Genomic DNA, 9,413 nt, shown 5'->3' with positions numbered 1-9,413 from the left:
ATCTTAGGGGCCCTACAAATGTAACATGGTGCCCGTAATAGATTTTAGCCAAATTTTGCTTTCCAAAATTGAAATATTGCTCCTTCCCTTCCAAGTTCTGCCATTTGTTCAAATAGAACGTTTTGACAACATGTGAGGTATCGCCATGTTCATAAGAAAGTGGGTAACAACCTGTGGGGTCCAATTTTCGGTGTTGCTAAATCAACATTTTTAGGTAAAATGTTAATTTATGGGGTTTTTTCATTCCACATTGCTTTAGTTCCTGTGAAGCACCTAAACGTCTTTAATGTGGTTTTGAGTACTTTGAGGAGTGCAGTTTTTAGAATGGTGCCACTTTTGTGTATTTTCTGTCATCTAGGCCTCTCAAAGTCACTTCAAATGTGATGTGGTCCCTAAAAAAATGGTTTTGTAAATTTTGTTTACAAAAGAAAAAATTAAAAGTTTGAAAATTGTGAAATTTTCATCAAATTTCCAATTTTTTTCATAAAAAAATCTAAAAATATTGTCCTAAATTTACCTCTAACATGAAGTACAATATGTCATGAAAAAAAAAATCTCAGATCCGTTAAAGCGTACCAGAGTTATAACCTCATAAAGTGACACTGGTCAGAGTTGCAAAAAATGACCTGGTCATTAAGTACAAAACTGGCTTTGTCCTTAAGGGGTTAATGTATCCTTATGTTGGTATGCTCCTAACCTGTACCTGTTCAGGCTGCTTTACACGCAGCGACATTGCTAGCGATGTCGCTAGCGATTGCACCTCATGGCATGTCAGTATAGAGGGTATGTGTTTCGGAGGTCACTCCAGGTGGGTGAGCTGGTATTTTTTCTTTTTCTACTATCTTGCTACAGACCCAGATTCCGTGCTCCCCAGCTAAATTTGCCTTAAACTGGAATTTATTATTGGGACATTGTTTCATAATTAGCATGGAGGCTCCAACCAATATTTCTATGGACGAATTCTTTGAGCTTAATAATCAAACTCGACTGAACAAAGCTGCTAGCATTTTTTCTAGTACAAAAAACTTTTCCTTGGAGGATGGAACGGATCTTAAAGCCATTATGTGGGAGCTGGAGAAGCTTATGTCTGCAAGACTGAGGGTGTGGTGGGATCAGAAAACATTACAAGCCTACCTTAATGCTAACATGATCCCCAGGGGTCTCAGAATTAAGAAACACCCGACGTCTGTTATGATCAAGATTTTCTGAGTGTTCTGTGAAATTAACCCCTTCACGACCTTGGACGGATCTATCCGTCCAGGATCGTGTCCCGTTAAGCCCCGCCCCCTGCCGCGGGCAGGCGGCGTGGATCGGCACACATATCAGCTGTTTTCAACAGCTGACATGTGTGCCTCCTAGCCGCGGGTGGAATCGCTTCCACCCGCGGCCATTAACCCCTTAAATCTTGCTGCCAAAGTCTGGCAGCAAGATTTAAATGCGCGCGGCCATGTTTGTTACTTACCGCCGCCCCCACCGGAAGTCACGTGTGTTATCACGTGACTATCGGTGGTTGCCATCGTAGCACAGGGTCATGTGATGACGCCTGCTGCTACGATGTTTCACTTTCGTTTTCCCTCGGCCGAGAGCAGAGGGAAAACCAAAGTGACCGAATCTGCTGATTACAGCTGGATTGCTGTGATCAGCAGATAGCGATCAGCGATCGGATTGCTGATCGCAATAGCCCCCTAGGGGGACTAGTAAAATAAAAAAAAAAAGTAAAAAAAAAGTTTTAAAAAAATAAAAAAAAAACAAAAAACCTAAAAGTTCAAATCACCCCCCTTCCCCCCATTGAAAATTAAATGGTTAAAAAATAAATAAATATACACATATTTGGTATCGCCGCGTTCAGAAATGCCCGATCTATCAAAATATAAAATCAATTAATCTGATTGGTAAACGGCATAGTGGGAAAAAAATTCCAAACGCCAAAATTACGTTTTTTGGTCGCCGCAAATTTTACGCAAAATGCAATAACAGGCGATCAAAACGTAGCATCTGCGCAAAAATGGTACCATTATAAACGTCAGCTCGAGACGCAAAAAATAAGCCATCACTGAGCCATAGATCCTTAAAAATAAGAACGCTACGTGTTTCGGAAAATGGCGCAAAACGTGCGCCACTTTTATTGGACAAACTTGTGAATTTTTTTTAACCCCTTAGATACAAGTAAACCTATACATGTTTGGTGTCTACAAACTCGCACCGACCTGAGGCATCACATAGATACATCAGTTTGATCATATAGTGAACACGGTGAATAAAACATCCCAAAAACTATTGTGCGATGACACTTTTTTTGCAGTTTTTCCACACTTGGAATTTTTTTGCTGTTTTCCAGTACAATATATGGTAAAACCTATGGTTTCATTTAAAAGTACAACTCGTCCCGCAAAAAACAAGCCCTCATATGGCAAGATTGACAGAATAATAAAAAAGTTACGGCTCTCAGAAGAAAAGGAGCAAAAAACAAAAACGCAAAAACGGAAATTGCCCGGGGGCTGAAGGGGTTAATTACACTGCTCGTAGAGAAAGAAGCTAAAAAAATTGTCAAGTTGGATGAAAATATCAAGAAAATTGAGGAGGATATCTCTAAATTCAGCGATATGAGTATCTTAAAAACTATGAAGGACAAAGTTATACTTAATTTGAATAAATTGGAGGATACTATAACTGCCATGAAGGAAAATAAATATAAAAGAGACACAATGGATTATATATAATTGGCAGCAGTATCGCAGGAGAAGGATACAACAACAACAATTTCAAAATCCTTCCATTTTAAAAAGGAAAGAAAATAGAGTGAGTTTCTCCTCCACTGAATTTGATTCATCTAACTTGAATACCGATCTATCAGACACAGAAAGAACACCCTCTACCAGCTCAGCAAAATCCCCACCGGAAGATTATTATAATCATTCAAAAATGCTTAAAAAACGCCAGAGAAGATCTGGAAGAAAACATTCCGGCAGTAAGAGAGTTCAGAAGATCCTCAAGGAACAAGAACCATCAACCTGCACTAATGACTTTACGGTGATAAATCTATCTGCTAGTCCCCTTTCTAAAGAACAAAAATAGCTAAGGGGTGGACACAGTCCTTACGAAGAACAAGACCTAAAAATTAACTTTTAATAAGTGTAATTAAAAAATGACCAGAAAAGGTCATTACATAAAAACGTGTCAGCAAAAAGCAAGAGACACACAGTCCTCAATAGCCACCAAGCTCAAATGGGCTAGGGACAGGTGTCTGGCACATTACACAAAATCGTCTCACACATCCAGACAAAGCTAGTATGATAAATCCCGCACCACCCACAGAAGGAACCGCCTTTATTGTCAGGTGATCGGGTACAAATAATGAGACTCCTGATACCGGTATATGACCTCTACATTGGAATAAGGATCCCACCTTCCTCCACAGTAATGTGGGTCCCCCCCCAAAAAAAAAATAAGAACGGTCTTACCGCACTCAGATGATGGGCATCAGTATATTATAACAAGAGGCTTAAAAGAGTTGGTCACCATCCAGTGGTGTCATAGATACCAAAATCCCGCCTTGTTGCTGCTTATCATGAACATTAATAGAGAGAACGCATCCCCCCAACGCATTTCGTATTATGCACTCTTCAGGGGAGTTCCTTCAATGATGCTCTCCAAATCGTCATTACTCAGACAAGTATTATATAATTTTGCCCCAATGGACATAGATGTCCTTCACACACGGACTCAAACAACAAACAACTACTTACCAAAGGACTTAATTTTGTTCCAACAACAAAAATTAATTTGTTCGATACTATTATCGATGTCAATAACTTTATGAGACGATTAACATTAAAAAGACATTATTCCAGCATGATAACGATGATAATGGGACTGATGGCTCTACTGACCCAATTCTGAAAACACAAGAATTTATGCCCAATTCATTTAGAGAGCAAATATCTTTACAATTTCTAAGAGATCTCTCAGAATCTGATTCTAAAATACCTGATTTGGTTGATAAAAATTTTTCTTCTAGGGTACCTAATCCAGATTTTTACCCAGAACAGTCTAAGGTCCCCATCATGGAGGACTTTCAATATTTAGTAGAGGAAGATCTCATGAAATTAAGTAATTCAGAGAATAAAACACACCCCAGAAAGAGGCTTTAAAATCTTTTATGGATAATGATCATATTGTGGTCAAAAATTCAGATAAGGGGGGGTCTGTGACAGTCTTGGATGTGGGTTTATACGAAAGGGAAGTGAAAAATATGCTCAGGGACAGCTCAATCTACAAACAAATACAGCAGGACCCCACTAATCATGTTAGATCTGAATTACAGGATCTTCTGAATAGGGGTATGGAATTGGGTTTCCTAAATCAGAAACAGATTGAGTTTTTCAATCCGGTCTTTCCTAGGGTGCCCTTACTACATGCCTTACCAAAAACCCATAAGAATGTTTTCCCACGCCCTTTTAGACCCATAATTTCTGGGATAGGGTCAATAACTGAAAACCTCTCAGAATGGCTAGATACCCGATTGAACCCACTCGCAAGACTTTCCCTGAGTTATACACATGACACCAAGCATGCCCTTAACATCATCAGTAATGTATCATGGAAGAACTCATACCGATGGTTAACGTGCGATATACAATATCTATATACATCTATCCCCCATGATCTGGCAATTTTGGCACTCACCAATTATATGCAGAAATACAGTAATTATTCAACTAACTTACAGACCTTTATCATTGAGGTTGCTTTTTTTATCTTGAAAAATAACTTTTTTACTTTTTTGGATGAATTTTTTGTTCAGACACAAGGCTACTCGATGGGCACCAAGTTTTCTCCTTCTCTCGCCAATGTCTTTATGGCTGGTGGGAGGAGTAGTATATTTTCTCTGAAAACAATCCTTTTGCGCATAACATCAATATTGTTCTCAGGTATATTGATGATGTCATAATTGTTTGGGAGGGAAGATTAGAGGACATGGAGAGATTTATATACTATCTAAATAATAATCCCTGTAATATCTCCTTTACTCACCAATCTGATCTTTTTTCAATCCCATTTCTTGACATCCAGTTAACAGCCAACTTTACTACCAACAATGTGGATTGTGACATTTATAGAAAGACAACCGCGGGTAATTCTTTACTGTTTGCCACAAGTTGTCATCCACGCCATGTTATTAATAACATTCCGGTCGGCGAATTTGTAAGAGCTAGACGTACCTGTACTTCTGAAATCACCTACCAAAAACAATGTGACATTAACAAAGATAGATTCAAAAATAGAGGCTATTCCCCAAAAGTGATTGACCAGGCAAAACACAAATCCGAAAAAAAGAACAGATCACAATATTTAGCCAATAAATCTTTGCCCCCTGTGTCTGCACAAATTTCTCCTTCAGTAGTTTTTTCTACCAATTTCAGCAGCGATTATTATCGTGTTATTGAAATAAATTAGAAATATTTACCCATCCTACAAGTGGATAATAGTCTAAAAAATATCCTGGCTAATGGTGTAAAATTTGTCTCTAAACGAAATGCTACGATTGCAAATCGCATTTCACCTAGTGATCACACTACACGTAATAAAAATTCAGGTTATAATCCCCTGAATTGGCTACCAACTTTAGGCTCATACAAATGTGCTCAGAAAAACTGTGGATTATGTAAATTCATGTATAACACCGCTAAGTCTATATTTTGTGTCAGCAAACGAGAATTTCCTATAAAGTCACTGATAAATTGCGGTACCGCTGCGGTAGTTTATAGCATCACCTGCACGATATGCCAAGTTGAGTATGTCGGGAATTCTTCCTGTGCATTACGGCGTTGCATCTCAGAACACGTGTATGATGTAAACCACACCACCACCCGATGTTTATCGGCCGCGTCTAAACACTTCCTAAATGAACATGCAGGTAATTTGACATCGCTTAGGGTAAATGCAGCAGAAAAGGTAGTGTTACCTAAACGTGGAGGAGATTTAACTAAAATTTTACGCCGCCGCGAAGCTAAATGGATTATACTGCTTAATAGCAGGGTGCCCAACAGGCTTAATGTAAGAAATGAAATTTCAAATGTTTTGTGAATTTCACCTTGTATACTGCCTTAGTTCAGTCGACTTTGTATGAGATTTCGTCATTTCCTTTGTTCCCTCCCCTCCTTTTTCCCCTTTTTAATGGCTTTTCATTTGTATGGTTCTGTCTCAGAATAAGGAGGTAACCCTCCGAAACGCGTACCCTCTATACTGACATGCCATGAGGTGTTTTTATATTTCTATGGAATGACTTTTTAATGATTAACAATAAAGAATTTGTTTTATATTACCGCTGGAACTGGATGCTGGATCTAATTTTTCCCTAAGTTATCTCAGTGGGCTCTGCGAAGTCCCCGCAACATGCAACAACGTTATCAAGATGCAATGGCAATAGTCACTAAGTATGGAAACCAGACATTTTTGTCACCATGACCTGTAATCCCAAATGGATTGAAATTACTGAGCATCTGGAACCATGGCAACAAGTAGAACATAGGCCTGAGTTGCACGCATATTTCGGCTAAAACTAAAAAGCTTCTTACAAGACATCAAAAATGGCCTGTTTGGAACAGTCATAGCAATGTTCCATGTCATCAAGTTTCAGAAAAGAGGGCTCCCACATGCACATATACTCCTTATCTTAGACACCAATTCAGATATTCACACCGAGGAAGACATCGACAACATAGTATGGGCTGAAATTCCTAACCATCAACAATATCCAGAACTCTAAGACATTGTAGCGTCTCATATGGTTCATGGCCCATGCGGAGTTGTTAATTCAGCAAGTCCATGCATGCAAAACGGAAAATGTACTAAAAAATAACCGAAAATGTACTAAAAAATTTCCAAAGGACTTAAAACAGCACACTGTTAAAGATTTAGATGGCTACCTATCATACCGCTGACAACACATTGAGAACATTGTTCACAAAAATAAACATATCAATAACTCATGGATAGTCCCATACAATTCATACTTACTAAAATGCTACAATTGTCACATCAACGTGGAAATCTGCGGTTCAATCAAAAGTGTAAAATATCTTTTTAAGTACATCTACAAAGGCTATGACAAAGCTAATGTCAAAATCCAACAGAAAACTCTGAACCACGATGAATCTTCAACTTTTGTGGACTCAAGATGTCAGTGCTCTCGAAGCTTTCCAATGCATTCACAGTCCCATTTCATTATACGTTTCGCTATTCATTTACCACATCAACAACAACTTTATTTCTTTGAAGATACTCAAGTCGAAGATGTGTCCAAAACTTTAACCACAACCTCAACATTACTAGAATGGTTTTTGCTAAACCAATGGGATGAAAATGGCAATATTTGTATCCAGAGATTCCAGAGCATTATGTTTCGAAAAAAACTTGAAATCCAAAACTACATGGAGTAAGCACAATAATTGGATGCATGTATACTGTTAAGGCCACTTTACACACAGAGACAAATCTGCGGCAGATCTGTGGTTGCAGTGAAATTGTGGACAATCAGTGCCAGGTTTGTGGCTGTGTACAAATGGAACAATATATCCATGATTTCACTGCAACCACAGATCTGCCAAAGATTTATCTCTGTGTGTAAAGTGGCCTTTAGTCTCAAAGATCAAGTAAGATATTGCCTTCGCCTGTTACTACTGCATGTCAGAGGAGCTACAAGTTATAACAATTTAAAAACTGTTAATGGAGTATTGCATGACACATTTAAAGCTGCAGCTTTGGCTTTGGGACTTCTATTCGATGATACTGTTTGGAAACTTACTTTACAAGACGCAGTCACCCTACATATGCTAAAGCAACTTCGTGAATTGTTTGCCTACATCTGCGTGTTTGGCCCCCCTACAAACCCCGCTGAACTTTGGACACTTTTCAAGGAACATCTAATTGAAGTTTACTGCTTACGTCTTCACAACCAAACTGGACATTGTTGCAAATGTGAAGCTTACGCCATGCAAGATGTCCAAAATATTTTACTACTGCATGGAAAGACTTTTGTTGACTTTAATTTGCCACACCCTGAAATACAACTTCCCCAAGCTCCGCAGTCTAACGAAGCTTCAGAATTGTTGTTAGCAACAGAGCTGAGAATCTCCTTAAATGAACAACAACAAATTGCATATGACACCATTGTAAGCGCCATTCAAAACCAAGCAAATGCAAACCCAAAATGCTTCTTTATTGATGGTCCAGGAGGAAGCGGCAAAACATACCTTTATGATGTTTTAATGCATCACGTCAAAGGGTTGGGAAAACAAGTGTTGACGTCCGCTACAACTGGGATTGCAGCAAACTTTTTAAACGAAGGTCGCACTATGCTTTCACTATTTGGCATCCCAGTTCCAGTCAATGAAATATCCGTTTCACGAATCAAACAAGACACGGTAGCAGGAAAACTGTTACACAATGCAAGTCTTTTAATACTTGACGAATGCACTATAACCCCGAAATAAGCTTTGACCTTAATTGACAGACTTCTGGGTGAAGTAATGACCACAAATATAGCAGAAAAAAATGTAAATCACTTTGGCGGAAAAGTGTTTGTTATTGGGGAAGATTTTTTGACAATGCCTTCCAGTTATACCAAATGGAACAAAAACAGATATTACTGAGTCCAAGTTAAAAATGTCAGAACTTTGGAAAAACTTTACCAAACTCCAACTAATTATAACATGCGATCTACCGATCCAGAGTACAGCCAATGGCTTCTGAAACTTGGTAACGGTGAACTTACCAATCAGTACAACCTTGGAGAAGACATTATTGAAATACCCGAAGACATGTTGTGCAAAGACTGCATTGTAACTGAGGTTGTTGGACAACGTTTCAACATTGATGTAAACAACAAAACCAGTGTTAACAAAGCCTCTTCCTATGCAATTCTCTGTCCCAAAAACGAACACGTCACTCTGCTAAATTCCCGTGTAATGGATCGCATGGCAGGAGAATATCAGTTGTACAAAAGTGATGATTCGGTGGATGTAGACAATGAAGATGAACGTGAACATTATCTCGTGGAAATTTTAAACAGTGTAACGCCATCAGGAATGCCATCCCACATACTTAAACTTAAAATTAGAACCATCGTGATGTTGCTCCGGAATCTAAATACCAAACAAGGACTATGTAATGGAACACGCCTTATTGTGACTGGAATGTATTCACACCTCATTCAAGCAAGAGTCATCACTGGATCAGCTAAAGACAATTAAGTGTTAATTCCCCGCATTGATATTTGTCCATCAGACACTCACCTTCCGTTTAGGCTTCGCCGTCGTCAGTTTCCCCTAAAACTCGCATTTGCCATGACAATAAACAAGTCACAAGGGCAAATTCTACACCGTATTGGCATATATCTACCTAAACCAGTT

At 38.7% G+C, this 9,413-nt stretch overlaps 1 pseudogene; it reads left to right on the top strand.

Annotated features, from left to right (window-relative positions):
- Positions 1–7,832: 7,832 nt before the first annotated feature.
- On the top strand, positions 7,833–8,754 carry LOC142312681 (uncharacterized; annotated as a pseudogene).
- The last annotated feature ends 659 nt before the right edge of the window (positions 8,755–9,413 follow it).

The sequence above is a fragment of the Anomaloglossus baeobatrachus genome, chromosome 5, assembly GCF_048569485.1.
Source record: "Anomaloglossus baeobatrachus isolate aAnoBae1 chromosome 5, aAnoBae1.hap1, whole genome shotgun sequence".
NCBI lineage: Eukaryota > Metazoa > Chordata > Amphibia > Anura > Aromobatidae > Anomaloglossus > Anomaloglossus baeobatrachus.
This window is presented reverse-complemented; position numbering and strand designations above follow the sequence as displayed.